A 16,554-nucleotide genomic window follows, 5' to 3' on the forward strand; every position below is an offset into this window, starting at 1 on the left:
ACAGAAGGTTTGTGCTCAGAGCAAGCTTATATGTTAGCCATCGAAAACCAGCCCACTGAGAACTTATAGGCCCTGGAGACAAACCTTGCGGACTCTATAGGGTGCCCAAACTTTAGCCAAGTACTCCAACGAAAAAGAAAAAGATTAAAAAAGCACTCTGCAAGATGCGATTCTAAAACCAATCTAGTTCGGTTGTAAAAGAACTCTGGCGACCGAACACCGTAGGTCATATAATTGTATCTTGCGCCATGTTTTGCCTTTTTTTTTTCCTTGAGTACCTTGATTAAAGTTGGCTGGGACACACGGTTTATAGATTAGCCAAACGCCTGGTCCTGGCAGATCGCAACTAACGATAACTACACAGGCCGTAACCAGCTACCCATACGCGGAATCATTTTAGTCAAACATAAAGCAGAGAGTCAAAAAACAAACAAACAAAGAAAGTAGGGCTGAGGGAGGGCTCCTATAGTGCGACCTTCATGTATTAAGCCCGGTAGGAGTCGCGCTAAGCTCTTGCATCGCTCCTCATAATTCGTCCGCGAATCGGCCGCGGGCAACGGTATATACGCCACGGTTCCGGATCGGTTGCCCCCCTCGGCACCGCCTCATTAATTTCGAGCGCTCGGGACCTGGTGAAGGAGGCAACGGCATCGTCGTCGTCGTAGTGCTGGGAATCCGGTCCTGTCAACACGAGGAGCACGTCGTCGGCCAGATTAGATGGAGCGGAGGGGGGTCCCGGAACGACATGGCGATCGAGAATGGAGCGCCTTCCGGATGCTTGCTGCGTCGCTTGATATTGCCCACAGGAATCCGAGAGCGAATGCACTTGTCCGGTACGCTGAGGGGAAAAAAAAGGAGTTTAGCGGCGGCGTGTGGGCGTCTACTCCTGTCCGTCTTTTCCTTCTGGCGCCCTAGATATATGCCGTAAGAACCCGCCTGTAGTACGGTCACGAACACAAATGCGAGGTAATTCTTTTGGCTGACGAAATTAGGGACAAGAGATCACGCGGAAACTCTTCCGGGAGTCGCCTAATTATGCGTAAGCATTGTGCCATTTGCTCATCGCCATGCAACCCAGTGTCTTTTAAGTGTTATGATATTTGATCCGACCAGTATAAGCCCTTGTCAACCCTTATCGGTCGTTAACAATCTCATCGGACTAACACTTATCAACCCTTATCGGACTCGATCAATGTTTGATAAACCTTTATCGGTCGGTATCAATCCTATCGCACTCGATCTCACCCTTATCAACCCTCATCTGTCTTTATCAACCTTGTCGAATATGATCCGGCTCTTATCAACTCTTATCGGTTTTTATCAGCCTTATCGGATTTGGTCCGACCCTTGTCAACCCTTATCGGCGCTTCTTAACCTTATCAGAATGACGCCGACCACTATACGCCCTTATCGCTCTTTGGTACCTTATCCATCCGCATCGAACCGTTATCAACCGTGATGAGATCCATATAACCCTTCATTGCTCCTTATCATCCTCATCAGCTAGCTCACCGACTGCTTATCTGTCTGTGTTACGCGACGTGAAGCGCACGAGGTCTCAGAGATCGGTGGCATTTCGGTCGGTGATAGAACGCCGGAAGGGAAGGCGCGTCCCGCGACCACCGAAGCGCATCGGGGATGTGGCGTGTTCGGCATTAAAATTTTGCAAAATTAGAATTCTCCTGATGTCTACAATGCTCCAAGTCGGCTCTACATGTGGTCTTACAGATGGCTTTTTATTCCACCGTCAACAAATCTTTCAACAAAGCCTTGATAGAAACTGTTCTCCTTTGACATATGTTTTGTACCACCGGTACAGCACATTCATGTGGTTCAGATATTCACCTATTGCAAGCGTGGGTGTGGGTTCAAAATTGGCTCACAAGTGGCGTCGTCGTGGTCGCGCAAGAACCCAGTGGCTCCCAGTGCAGAGCAGCTTCGGGAAAGGGCGGCTCGATGAGTCATTAGCGCCGGCGCCGGAGTGTGAGTCATTAGCTAGGATTCTAGCTGCATAGGAGGGCGCTCACGCCACGCGCGCAACCAGTCAGAGCCGTTTTGCTTCTTCCGAGGAGGGAAAGGACAGGAAAGAGTTTCGAGCGCGCTGCCCCAGCTTTGTTTCCGTTCAGTTCAGTCTCGGAAAACAGATGGGACGGTCACGCGTTGTGCGTTCCCCCAAGGAACAGGCAGTGTTCGACGAGCGGCGGCAAGAACTCGCCCGTGAAAGGGCTTACCGTCGGTGCGCCGATCCAGCCGTTATAGCCGCCCGAGAACAGGCAATCCAAAAGCAACGAGAAGAATATCTCGAGCTGAGGGAGCAGGTGGCCGAAGCAATCCGGCACCGTTAACTGTGGTTTACTTAACCGTGACGAAGGTCAGGTGCACGTAAGACAAGCTTCGCTTACTCCCATCTTCCGGTAGGGGAAGAGTTGGTCATATTTTTTTTCCTTTCGGATTTGTCTTGTATTATACATTAATTTCTTAATAGCGATTCGTCTGACGTGACAGACGGAAGGACAGACAGGTTTCCTCTTTGGGTAGGCATAGAAATGCTTGCGCATTTAAAATGCTTTATTTGGCGTAGCCAAAAGCATGAATTGGAAATATTTTTAAAAAACGCGAATTAAGAACGCGAACGAAAGACGTCAGACGCATCTGTCTGCTCCCACTTGAATTCATTAAAGCGCGCAGTATGGTAATTCCCACTACAGTGGCCACACTTCGCGATTCCTTTCTGTATTCAATTTTGTCTCTCGTACTCTCGCAACATGTGTACAGTAGACGCTAACCCCAGCGAGTGAGGTGAGGACACCAGTACAGAAACTCGCCGAAAGCATTTAATTTGATGGTGATTCTCGCCTTAGTCGTGGTCCTGATGGATGAGAGTCCCTAGTCAAAGAAAATTTTGAGGATGCTTAAGCTTCGCCTTTAGGAGTGGAACGCGATAGCATTTTAGATCCCTGACTGCTTCTCACGCTTCCCGGCAACTGCAGCTTGTGTAACCGTAATGGTTACCGGGAAACGGTGGCGGAGAACGCTAAGCAAGAAGGCGATATTTTTTGGCTGCCGGGACCCAAGACCTCCCAGCCTGCATCTGAGGCGGTGGCACTCGCCCCCTGACCTGCGTGTCGGGGGGTGGGTAGATCACCTTATCCGTTGGACATTAAAGTTTATTCTATCTATCTTTGTAGAAACGCGGCCCCTTGCGTGCACCGATTCTAGAGGAAGGGCACAGCCGCGGCAAGAAAATCACATAATATTCATGTTTCCATTATTGTTTCGCACTTTTAATATTTAGGTCTGAGAAGATTTAATACAAAAGGCGTGCGCTGTCGTCGTTTTGTTGCGTGACATTTATTTGTGGACTGTCATTCTCAAAAGTCTATAACTCTGTCAAGAACGTAAGACAAGGTATGAGCAACTTGAGCGATAAAATGGTGTGGTAATGTAACCCGCACATATACCGCATGTCATATAGCAAGGCGTGGTATATACATATACTTAAATATGTGGGGAAATATTTGCTCACGGACAACACCAACACCGGATTTTCTGCGACACGGTGCTCTTCACGCTATCGCGTTAAAATGCCGGGATAATATTAGAATCTTCTCTCGTTAGGAAACATAATGATAATGCCACTTATAGAAAAACCGGAACTGCGGCCTTGGGGTGCAAACTGTTTGGCTCCGCGTATAATGCGAGGCCGGAGAAGATCGTTGGGAGAGACCTTCATCCTAACAGTGTACATAAATATATGACGACAATGATGATGGTGGTTGTATTTTGATGAGGATGATACGCGCTGCCACTTTTACATGTGTGACGACCCCAAATGTGGGGTGCAAAGGTTCGTGTTCTCAATGTTTTAATGGTTCTCTTAGGCGGAGCCTCCGAGAACCCAATTGAGGACAAAGCCGTTGGTTGGAACACACACACAAAGACTTTAATCAAAAATAAAAAAGGCAAAAAGCAAACGGACCGAAACAGAAAGCATGCACAAAATAAACATTCAAGAAAACATAGCAGTAAGGAACACACTTAGGGCTTTAGCGAGGGTGCGAGTCCGGGCTTGCCACGAGGGCGGGGACGCGTCGCAGTCTCGACGCGGCAACGCGGCGACGAGCTGGCAGAAGGAGTGGCGCCGGTCTCACGAAAGGTCGTGGCGTAGGTTGACTGACCGGGCGCCGGGAGCGCGCCAGCTCTGGCGAGGCGAGGCAACGCTGGCGGCTGGGTGGACGGCGGCGGCGTTCTGGCCGGGCAGAGAGCTCGGGCCCGTAGCCCGACTGCTCCCCTCTCGCCCACGGCGCGGAAGCTCGAACGCCGGCCTCGGGCAGCAGGCGGCACGGCAGACGGGGGTGGCGTTCTGGCCGGGCAGCTGGCGCAGAACTCGGGCCCGAAGCCCGACTGTTCTCGTCCTGCCCACTGGCGCAAACGCTCACCGGCCTTGAGGAGCTGACGGCACGCTCAGGTAGACGGGCGACGCACAGGAACAGGTTGGCAGGAGGCCCCGGGCGGGTGAAGTCCTGGTGGGCTCGGGTCCGGAACCCGACGGCCCGTCTTCAACGCCCGCTCCGGTGGTTGACCTCCTCCTGCCGTCGCTTCCTGGGACTCTCCTGGCGTCTCCCCGGCGTCTCCCTGCGTGTCCTCTTGCGTGTCGCCCCCGTTCTGCCGGCGCACCACGCTTTTTCTTGTGGTATGGCCGATTTGGCATTTACTGATTGGCTGCCCGACGCCCCGTGGTCTTTTCTAATTGGTTGCTTTTTCTTCTTGTTGTTTTTCCTGCGCCGCGCTTTCACGTGCCGGGCGCTCTTCGGCGTCGTCGTTGTCCTCCTTCCGGCTCGGCGCGCGTGCACTCAGCGTCGTCCGCTCTCGACCGTCCCGAGCCCCGCACCACGTCGCGCACCACACATCACAACATGCCAAAGTATGTAAAAAAGCCTCGTGTTATGCGTTGGCTTTTACAGAGCTCGCAGACAACTTTCTGTGGCACGGAAAAAAAAGACTATGGGGGTGGAGCTTCTGCAACGCGTGTTACTGCGCCAAGTAGTACGGCGCGGTGTGGCAGCGCTTTTGTTTGCTGAAAGACATACTGAATCAGCGTTGCTCGCGCGTGCGACAGTTTCGCATTCGGCCAAAATGTGGAATAGAAAAGCAGAACGATAAACCCAATTTAACGCTCATTTGTGTATTTCGTCTTATTTTGATGCTCTAAAACATTATGCTTGTACTTGTGTCTTCACCCAACTTCAACTAACGTGGATGACAACGTGGGACTGTTTTCAGGAGCGCTCTTATCTGTGCGCGCTCTGCCTCCCGTAGATTTACCTTCACTGCCGCAGAAAGCTGCCCGCGAATATGTATAGCCAGGAACGATTAACAAGCCCAGCGTTTCAATGCTATTGGTGTTAAGCAACATCGAAGTTTGGCGCTGGTTCCTCATGGTGGATGCAGAACGAGCAGCGCAAGAAACAGAAATTCGGGCTGTGATACCCCTGGAAGGCAACGGGATAGAAAATTGTTAAAGTTGGCGTTGAAGACATATTTGTAAAAGGAGAGAACGGTAGGTAATTCAGCCAAACGCGGGTCCGGTTTACTGCTCTACGCAGGGTGACATGGGTTGAGGGACCAGCGGTGTTGCAGTACCTTATTTGATTCGCATGGCTGAATAAAAAAGTTTCGTTGGTTTCTTTTTTTCTTTTTTTTTTTCTTTGAGCCTCCGCAGGCTGTAACCTCTTCCACGTTAATCCATACGGTCACGCTGTAGTGACGGTAAATAACCGGACAGTACCAAAACTGTGATTTCACGAATTTAAGACGTCGTAGGGCGAACTTATCTTCTAACGCTCAGCAGACGTCGTCAAAATCTGTGACGTCACAGAACGCTGGTGCGGGAATTTCAATGCAGCGTCGCCACCTGACTTTCGTTATTGTCTCTCTTTCTGACTTACAAAGCCTCCTTTCATGGTGAGAGTGGATTTTTGGCTATGTACAAGCGTAATTTACTGAGACAACTTGACTTGGCTTAACATTTGGTGTCGCTTTCATAAAGGACGAGTTGACGGGCAGGAGCAGACGTGCGTTTGCTGCGGCAAAAGTCCGGAGACGACTCGACACATCCTAATTTCGAAGCCATGATATTGAACCGAGCGAGATCCGTAAGGAGTGTCCATCTTCCAGACGCGCTGGGACTCAAAGAATATGGAAGCATTACCTGTTCAGCAGTCGAAATACGCTAGCGACCTCTAGCATATGGGCAGGCAAAAATAGCGCATTCTCTGTTTGGCCAATCCAGTGGCTAGCTTTTTTGTAACTTCACGTGGGTTAACGTTTGGTGTCGCTTTCATAAAGGACGAGTTGACTGACAAGAGCAGACGTGCGTCTGCTGCGGCAAAAGTCCGGAGACGACTCGGCACATCCTAATTTCGAAGCCATGATATTGAACCGAGCGAGATCCGTAGGGCGTGTCCATCTTCCAGATGCGCTGGGACTCGCAGAATATGGAAGGATTACCTGTTCAGCAGTCGAAATACACTAGCGACCTCTAGCATATGGGCGGGCAAAAATAGCGCATTCTCTGTTTCGCCAATCCAGTGGCTAGCTTTTTTGTAACTTCACGAGACTTTAACCCGTGATTTCTTATGTGCCCTTACTTTAGTGTAGCCAAGTGACCGGACTTTGTGTTTACTTAAGTGCACATGTGTGACTGGACTCTGTGTTGCTGTGTTACTGAGTTGACTTTTGTTTTAGTGTGGCATTAGTCTACTTACGTGACTGGACTTTGTGTTTTTATGATTTGGAGTTGTCTTTCAGTTATGGTGCGACATTAGCGTACTTATGTTGCCGGAATTAGTGTTGTTATGATTTCACTATTTTTGTTACGATTTGTGCGTTTTTGTTTACTCCCTATGTGAAAAGGAGTAGCCGGCGCCAATTAAAGGCGACAATATCTGCTAAATGCCATTTAATAAAAAAACATAGTGGACAGATTGATAGACCCGGACTCGTCACAGGCGTAAGCAACTGTAGAATACAGCGATAGAGGTTTCAAAGTGTAGCGAGAACATCAGGGAGAGACAGGCAAATAAGTGGATTACAATGCATCGACGGTGTATCACACTCGATCAGCTATAGCAGGGAAGGTGAGAGTTTGTCTCCGCGACGCTTCAAAGGGGGCGGCGCCATGCCAATCAAAATCGTCATCATCATCCCCTGATAAGCGGTTGTATCCGTTGGCTTTTTTTTTTCTATACTTGTGGACGTTGCACGTAGGTGATCAAGTCGCTTTAATCTTTTCGAAACGAATGGGAGAAACGGAAGCTGATGAGTATCTTCAGCGAATAAAAGTTTGAAACCAGTTGGAAAGAAATAAGATAATGCCGAGAAAAGCAGGAAGTACACCTTTCCATCGCTTTCCTTCTAATTCCGTGCTCAACAATAAATATCATAATTTATAGTATAATGATCTACGATAACTAATAATGAATCTACAGCGTCCCCGTTTGCGTTCGTCCTCTGTCACGCGCCAACCTTGAGATTTGCTGCCGAGATTCCATCGCTATCGCGTCCCCCTTCTGCTCCTGCTGTTCAAATTCAATTACTCGCTTAAGCTCCCCTGCCGTTTGGGTTCCGTGGAAAAAGGCTTAATCCCTTCACAGCGGAAAAAGTCAGCGTCCCGTCGGTGACAAGCAGCGAGCAAATAAGAGTGACGCGAGTTAAACGACGTCTGGGACAACGGCGGCCATTGGCTGAAATCCAAGGGCGACAGGATTTATCAGAGTGCAGTCGACCGTGACGAAACTTTTAACTGCATAACGCTCCCGCGTTTAAATATAGTTCGAACGTCACGTTTTCGTTAGTGCAAATGTGGGCCTTCTTCGCTGATTTAAATATTTATTTACACCTCTTTTCGATTTTGGCTCAGGCGCATAATTCAAATCGCTCATTCCTTATTTGTTTTAACAAGTCTCGTTTTCGTTTAGATCTAATCGCCTCGCCTCTAACTGACGTCAGCGATAAGTTTCGCTGTTCGCGCCGGTGTGGAAGTTCTCCTGGCTCGTTCATGTCCAAAACTGCGCTCCTTTATTTTTTTGAGTGACGAGTTTAAGACTGAGGGTGTGTTACCCATTTGTGTGACTTGAATTTATTTTAAGTTTCAACGTGATTATACGTAAGTTTATCGTGTCTATGGCCTTCAATATTTGTATTTTTGTGTGAAAAGACGTAGTTGGCGGCAATTAAAGGCGCCAACCTTTGCTTAAGTTCATATATTAAAAAAAAACACGTTTTGTTGTTGGAATGCCTCCACGTTTTGTTGTTCGTCTATATAAGTGTATTTTGAGTGAATTCGGTTATTTTTAGCGGCAAAGGATCACAAAGTGGAAACGTGCTTTTGCTACAGCCTTTGTTTCTTCATCTCGTCGGTTCACGGCTGCATAGTTCTCCTCAATTGCGTATCGTACAGGACTCATCGAGTTTCGTACTCTAATAGACAAATATATATACGGAGTGATCATTTTTAAGTTTTGTGTAGTTTTTTTTTTGTTAGATCGCCTGTCCCACATAAGCACAATTCCAGTCCTTGAGCTATAGTGTGTACTTGTGTGTGCGTGTTTCTTTGTCATTATTTTTTCTCTTTTTATCCTTTTCTCTCTCTCACCTGTCTCGTCCCTTTGCCCCTCTCCCACTACAGGGTAGCCAACCGGAGAAAATTTCTTGTTAACCTCCCTGTCTTGCCCGTGCCTCTCCCTCTCTCTCTCTCTCTCTCTTTGATCTATTCAAGTAATGAAAAACATGCACTAATTAACTTCTTAAATATTTTACGACACATATTGCAATTCACGAGTTGTAGCCGGGAAGCTTGTCAGGCGCATCCGCTAGCAATGAAGTTCCAGCGTGGATTGGCTCACGGTGCAGCCTACCGAGTTTAGATTTCAGCCACTCTGATAGGCCGAAATTCGTCCTGTCGCATTTGCGTGGGACATCGCAATTTTCCAAATCCAGAAGTTCCATAATTACGATGAGCCCAGCAAAATTAAGGCTTACAAGTTAATTTTTAGGCTTTTTATAACTGTTTACTACTTACCACGTATCACCCGCCACCCCCGACGGTCCCCACAACTGGCGGCGCATCTCTGAAGGAACCGTGCTTTTATTTGAACACGGCTATGTTTAAATATGTCGTAAAGTCTTCGGAGAAACACCCGGTATATATATATATATATATATATATATATATATATATATACATACACACACATCTTGGATCCTCCGAACCATTAACCAGTGATCAGGCTCTTTATATGCCGTCTGCTACTCTCCAGCGCCCTTTACTTTAAGGCAACACGGCTTTCTTTGTTAATACGCTATTACACTGATCGTTGTCACCTGATGCTGATCGAATTCAGTTATTTATAATGTGCCTATACCAATATTGACACGTGTACTTATGTTTATCGGGCGACCACGTTTCGCCGCCTAAAAAATCTTATCGCACAGCGCGGGACGCGCTTGCATGTATCCGAAGTTTCTGGAAAGTTATCGATGCTTCTATCCACAGTCTGTTGTCGACGAACCTTCTGTTATCTGATTTATTCGCCTGACTCGAATGGTGTAGAACTTTGTGGAAGGCACGCGGGTCCCAACGATTAGTCTGGAACATTCGACGATCCTGTATAAAAGCCGACGCGCTTGACCCGCTGATCAGATTTCCGACGATCGCCGACTGTGTTCGCCGCTTTCGTTGTGCTATAAGTGTAGCCTGTTTTGTGGGCACAAGTTCGCCCAATAAAAGTTAGTTTTCTCGTTCACAGTATTGCTACTGTGTTCTTCTACGTCACCACCACGTGACATCTGGTGGAGGTGCTTTGCGTTCATGTACCGGACGCCCCCACAAAGCCGTGACCCAAGCCCTCACTCGGTAGACACCAACGTCGCCAAGAACCAGCGAGGTAGCCGCAGGCTGCAAGGACTGCCCCCGGAGCACGGACTTTTGCCTGAGACGACTAGGAAGATGGCCACCACGTCAACCCCAATGGCAGCCCCAGCGTCACCCGTCGTGCTGCAGCAGCCCAGGGAGCCTCCGACGTTCCGCGGTTCAACTTTCGAGGACCCGGAAAGCTGGTTCGAGACGTACGAGAGAGTCGCTACCTTTAACAACTGGAACAGCGACGACAAACTGCGATATGTCTTCTTCGCTTTGGAAGACGCGGCCAGGACGTGGTTCGAGAACCGAGAAGCCACCTTAACGACCTGGGAACTTTTCCGAAGCGGCTTCCTGCAGACGTTCGCAAGCGTCGTACGCCGAGAACGAGCCCAAGCGCTATTAGAAACCCGGGTGCAGCTACCTAATGAGACGACCGCGATCTACACGGAAGAAATGAGCCGTCTCTTCCGCCACGCCGACCCTGAAATGCCCGAGGAGAAGAAAGTCCGCCTGCTGATGCGTGGTGTGAAGGAGGAACTTTTTGCCGGAATGGTACGAAGCCCACCGAAGACCGTGGACGAGTTTCTTCGCGAGGCCACCAGCATCGAGAAGACACTCGAGATCCGAAACCGGCAATTCGACCGCCGCACAAACTCGACGAACTACGCCGGAGTTCAATCACTGGCCACCGACGACCTGCGCGAGGCTATCCGAGCGGTCGTGCGGGAGGAGCTACAAAAGCTGTTCCCACCATCACAGCCTCAAGTGGCTTCGATTGCCGACGCCGTGCGTGAAGAGCTCCAACAACAACTTGGAGTAGCCCCTGTATCGCCCCAGCCTGAGCCGCAAGCGATGACCTACGCCGCCGTCGCACGCCGTCAAGGTCCCCCTCCGCGACCGCGCCAGGGCCCTGTCACGCCGCAGTTCCGTCGTCCGCCGCCGCCACCGCCAGCACGACCACCCGTCGCCCAGCGGACCTACGCAAGGAAGACGGACATTTGGCGCGCTCCTGACCACCGCCCGCTCTGCTACCACTGCGGAGAAGCGGGGCACATCTACCGCCGATGCCCATACCGGGAGATGGGACTGCGAGGTTTCGCCGTTAACGCGCCGCGGCCACAGATTGGCGAACGACCTCGCGATATCGCCGACTACCTCGCCGCCACTCAGTGGAGCCCTCGACGAGCTTCCCGTTCGCCGTCACCAGGCCGCTACCTGTCGCCGCAGCGCCGACCATACACTGGCCCAGCCCGGGGCCGGTCCGTCAGCCCATATCCGGAAAACTAAAAGCAGCAACCGATGGAGGTGCGGTTGCTGTTCGTCGAACTGACGAAGATCCTCCGCCGCCGACGAAGACGACGAAGAAACCATCTCGACGACTTCATGACGACACGCCGCCGTCCCGAAGAAGTCGGGAAGCCAAGACTACACCGACGAAAGACGACTTGACGACGCGACGTTCCAGCTTCAGATCAACACGACGCAGCCGTGATCCGACGCCAAGACCAACTGCAACGCCAGACAAAGAACCACCGACCTCGACGTGCTTCTCGACGGCCACGCAGTCACTGCCTTAGTCGACACAGGGGCCGATTACTCCGTAATGAGTGGACACATCGCCGTCCAGTTGAAGAAGGTTAAGACTGCATGGGAAGGCCCTCAAATTCGGACCGCTGGAGGACACCTGATTACGCCGACAGGAATGTGCACGGCAAGAATTACCATTCACGACCGGACTTACCCTGTCACCTTCGTTATCCTCCAACAGTGTTCACGAGACGTCATTCTCGGCATGGACTTCCTCAACCAACACGGCGCAGTCATCGACCTGAAGTCGAAGTCAATAACGCTGTCGGAAGATCATGCAATACCGCCGGAGAGCCCTCGTAGTCACCACGCCTTGAGTGTGCTTGAAGATCAAGTGAGCATCCCGCCTCGCTCCAGCATTGTTATTTTGGTCGGCACCGAAACACCCGCTGACGTAGAAGGCGTCATCGAAGGCGACCAACGTCTACTGCTCGACCGTGAAATTTGCGTCGCAAGAGGGATCGCTCGACTGCACGGAGGAAACACGAAAGTGTTGCTGACAAACTTCAGCAAGGAGTTCAAGCACATCAAGAAGGGCACGACGATCGCATACATCGAGGAAATTGTGGAAACCAGCGATGCCTTTGTCCTCTCGGATTCTATCGCATCTACCCCGACAACCGTAGTTCCCGAGCCAGACTTCGACATAAGTCCAAGTCTCCCCGTGATTAAGCAGCAACAGCTCAGAAGTCTGCTTCGACGATACAAAGGCTGCTTTGCGACGTCATCGAGGATTCGACAAACACCAGTCGCAAAGCATCGCATAATAACCGAAGAATGCGCTCGACCACTACGCCAGAGCCCTTACCGAGTTTCGACGCGGGAACGTGAAGCTATAAGAGAACAAGTCGACGAAATGCTGCGCGACGACATCATCCAGCCGTCGAAAAGCCCGTGGGCATCCCCTGTTGTCCTGGTAAAGAAAAAGGACGGAACCCTACGTTTCTGTGTCGATTATCGTCGACTGAACAAGATCACGAAGAAGGATGTATACCCCCTCCCACGGATAGACGACGCATTAGATCGGCTCTGCAACGCTAAATACTTCTCGTCGATGGACCTCAAGTCTGGCTATTGGCAAATTGAAGTCGACGAAAGAGATCGCGAAAAGACCGCCTTCATCACCCCAGACGGCCTCTACGAGTTCAAGGTTATGCCATTTGGACTGTGCTCGGCGCCTGCAACGTTCCAGCGCGTGATGGACACGGTTTTAGCAGGATTGAAGTGGCAGACCTGTCTCGTTTACTTGGATGACGTCGTTGTCTTCGCCGAAAATTTCGACGAACACCTTAGGCGGCTCGCAACAGTACTCGAGGCCATCAAGTCATCAGGGCTCACTCTGAAGCCAGAAAAGTGCCGCTTCGCCTACGATGAGCTTCTGTTCCTAGGCCACGTCATCAGCAAGTCTGGAGTCCGCCCCGACCCGCAGAAGACAGCTGCCATCGCAAAGTTCCCGCAGCCCACCGACAAGAAGGCAGTGCGTAGATTTCTTGGCATGTGTGCCTACTACAGGCGATTTGTCAAGGACTTTTCACGCATCGCTGAGCCGCTGACACAGCTAACTAAATGTGACATCGAGTTGAAGTGGGAAACGCCGCAGGCCGACGCATTTGAAGAACTCAAACGACGCATGCAGTCGCCGCCCGTACTTGCGCACTTCGACGAGCTCGCCGATACCGAAATCCACACTGACGCCAGTAGCCTAGGCCTCGGTGCTGTCCTAGTCCAGAGAAAAGATGGACATGAACACGTGATAGCTTACGCTAGCCGGTCGTTGTCAAAAGCGGAAGGCAATTATTCCACAACGGAAAAGGAATGCCTCGCCATCGTTTGGGCTACAGCGAAATTTCGCCCCTACCTATATGGCAGGCCATTCAGAGTGGTCAGCGACCATCACGCGTTGTGTTGGCTAGCTAACTTAAAGGACCCTTCAGGACGGCTGGCACGGTGGAGCCTCAGACTACAAGAATACGACATCACTGTAACATACAAGTCCGGTCGAAAACACTCAGATGCCGATTGCCTATCACGCGCCCCCATTGACCCGCCGCCGCAAGATAACGAGGACGACGACGCCTTCCTTGGAATAATAAGCGCGGAAGACTTCGCTGCTCAACAACGAGGGGACCCGGAGCTAAAAGCCCTTGTCGAGTATTTGGAAGGGCACACCGACGTTGTCCCTAGGGCATTTAAGCGTGGATTATCTTCGTTCACGCTTCAAAACAACCTACTCGTGAAGAAAAACTTTTCACCAGTCCGTGCCAACTACCTTCTTGTTGTTCCGTCGGCGCTGCGTCCAGAAGTACTGCACGCCTTACACGACGATCGCACTGCTGGGCACCTCGGATTCTCCCGGATGCTGTCGAGGATACATGAAAGGTATTACTGGCCGCGTCTTACCGCCGACGTCGCCCGTTACGTCAAGACATGCCGAGACTGTCAACGACGCAAGACACCACCGACAAGGCCAGCAGGGTTACTACAGCCGATTGAACCTCCTCGTCGACCATTCGAGCAGATTGGGATGGATTTGTTGGGGCCGTTTCCGACGTCAACATCCGGGAATAAGTGGATCGTCGTGGCGACGGACTATCTCACCCGATTCGCTGAAACAAAAGCTCTACCGAAAGGCAGCGCAGCCGAGGTGGCGAAATTTTTCGTCGAGAACATCCTGCTGCGACATGGCGCCCCAGAAGTCCTCATCACCGACAGAGGAACGGCTTTTACAGCAGAGCTCACCCAAGCCATTCTGCAATATAGCCAGACAAGCCACAGGAGGACAACTGCCTACCATCCGCAAACTAATGGTCTCACGGAGCGCCTAAATAAGACCCTCGCCGACATGCTAGCGATGTACGTCGACGTTGAGCACAAGACGTGGGACGCGGTCCTGCCGTATGTAACCTTCGCTTACAACACGGCGGTGCAAGAAACAACACAGATCACGCCGTTTAAGCTGGTTTACGGCAGGAACCCGACGACGACGCTCGACGCCATGCTGCCCCACGTCATTGACGAAGAGAATGTTGACGTCGCTAGCTATCTCCAGCGCGCCGAAGAAGCCCGACAGCTAGCCCGCCTCCGGATCAAGAGCCAGCAGAGGACCGACAGCCGACGCTACAACCTCCGACGACGCTTTATCGAGTACCAGCCCGGTGACCGTGTTTGGGTTTGGACCCCGATACGCCGACGAGGACTCAGTGAGAAACTACTCCGACGCTATTTCGGACCCTACAAGGTCATCCGACGTATTGGCGCTCTGGACTATGAGGTCGTGCCAGACGGCATTTCGCATTCACAGCGGCGCCGCGCACGACCTGAAGTGGTCCACGTGGTGCGCCTTAAACCCTTTTACGGACGCTGACGAACTTCGTCATTTTTGTTCTTTTCTTTGCTACGAGTGCTTTTGTTTATTACCTTCGTTTGTTTGCAGCATCGGGTCGATGCTTTTTAAGAGGGGGGTATTGACACGTGTACTTATGTTTATCGGGCGACCACGTTTCGCCGCCTAACAAATCTTATCGCACAGCGCGGGACGCGCTTGCATGTATCCGAAGTTTCTGGAAAGTTATCGATGCTTCTATCCACAGTCTGTTGTCGACGAACCTTCTGTTATCTGATTTATTCGCCTGACTCGAATGGTGTAGAACTTTGTGGAAGGCACGCGGGTCCCAACGATTAGTCTGGAACATTCGACGATCCTGTATAAAAGCCGACGCGCTTGACCCGCTGATCAGATTTCCGACGATCGCCGACTGTGTTCGCCGCTTTCGTTGTGCTATAAGTGTAGCCTGTTTTGTGGGCACAAGTTCGCCCAATAAAAGTTAGTTTTCTCGTTCACAGTATTGCTACTGTGTTCTTCTACGTCAGCACCACGTGACAATATTACATACACATACATCTCGCATCCTCCAAGCAGTTAACCAGTGAAGAGGCTTCTTATATGACGTGTGCTACTCTCCAGCGCTCTTTAATTTAGGCAACACTGCATTGTTTGTTAATACGCTAATACCTTGACCGCCGTCACTGGATGGTTATCCAACTTGGTTATTTATAAAGTGCCTATACCTACGTTAGTCTAAACCTCGTCTCGGTCTGTTTAGCCTCGTATAGCGTGCTGGTTTTGCCTTGCCTAAATGGTCAAAATTAGTTCGAAGCCGCTACGATACGATACGGATAATGCGATACGGATAACTCCCTTTGTTACGCAAAACTCCCTTTAATTGCTTTTTTGTTGTTGTTGTTGTTGTTTAATTCATTCAACTTGGCTTTTGTATGGCTCTCGTGGGGTCGGTATCTGTAGCACGCGCTCAATTCACTGTGCATTGCAGCGGCAAGCAGAACGTGCCCTCAGCCAGGCCGTCGGAGAACGTCGCTGGTTCTTTTTTTTTTTTTTTTTTTGTCATTCTCCGAGCCCCGCCCTATTTTGACCTAATTGCCGGCTAACGATTTTCCGGTGCTTACGAGACGCCCCCGCGTAATGAGGTATACGCGCTTGCTCTGTCCCTGCGCGGCACGGTCTGCAATAGCGGTGGCCTCGTTATGCGCCAAGTGTAGCAGAACCTCACGACTTGTGGCTCATTTATTTTTTTAACAAGTTCTCATTTTGTCACTGCTCCGAGAATAGTTAAAAAGTGGGAAATGTACCACGTGTTATAAAAATTAAGCATGTCTCAAATAAGCGATAGGTCATTCCTTTTTTTATGTCAGTCAAGAAAGCATTTAAAGAAATTGTCTGTCTTCCATTTGAGGTTATTGTTTGTCTCGTGTGTGGGAGTATGTCTAATTGACGTAATTTGTTTGCCTTAAATTGTGTTTCATATGAGTGTAAAAAACGTGTAATGCGATTGCGTAAAGGACCACGTGTCGCAGAATATGCGGTGTCGGCGTCGGCGTCGGCGGTGACCGTTAGTGAAATATCACATACATACATGCAATCCCGAACAACGCAGGCTCTCCGCGTGCCGCATATGCGATACTGAACTAACTGAATTTCTTAAAGTAAAATGCACCAGAAAATTCCTAAAAGTACGACTTACACACAA

General features: G+C 50.4%; 1 protein-coding gene and 1 long non-coding RNA gene across 2 annotated transcripts in view; one reads left to right on the forward strand and one right to left on the reverse strand.

Annotated features, from left to right (window-relative positions):
- The window catches only part of mfr (ferlin family C2 domain-containing myoferlin misfire), a 375,605-nt gene that overhangs the window by 307,612 nt on the left and 51,439 nt on the right, over positions 1–16,554 (reverse strand). The gene's annotated exons all lie outside the window — the stretch shown is intronic.
- Positions 1–16,554, forward strand: part of LOC129383816 (uncharacterized) — a 139,147-nt gene that overhangs the window by 65,127 nt on the left and 57,466 nt on the right. The gene's annotated exons all lie outside the window — the stretch shown is intronic.

This window comes from Dermacentor andersoni, chromosome 9 (assembly GCF_023375885.2).
Source record: "Dermacentor andersoni chromosome 9, qqDerAnde1_hic_scaffold, whole genome shotgun sequence".
In the NCBI taxonomy this organism is placed as follows: domain Eukaryota; kingdom Metazoa; phylum Arthropoda; class Arachnida; order Ixodida; family Ixodidae; genus Dermacentor; species Dermacentor andersoni.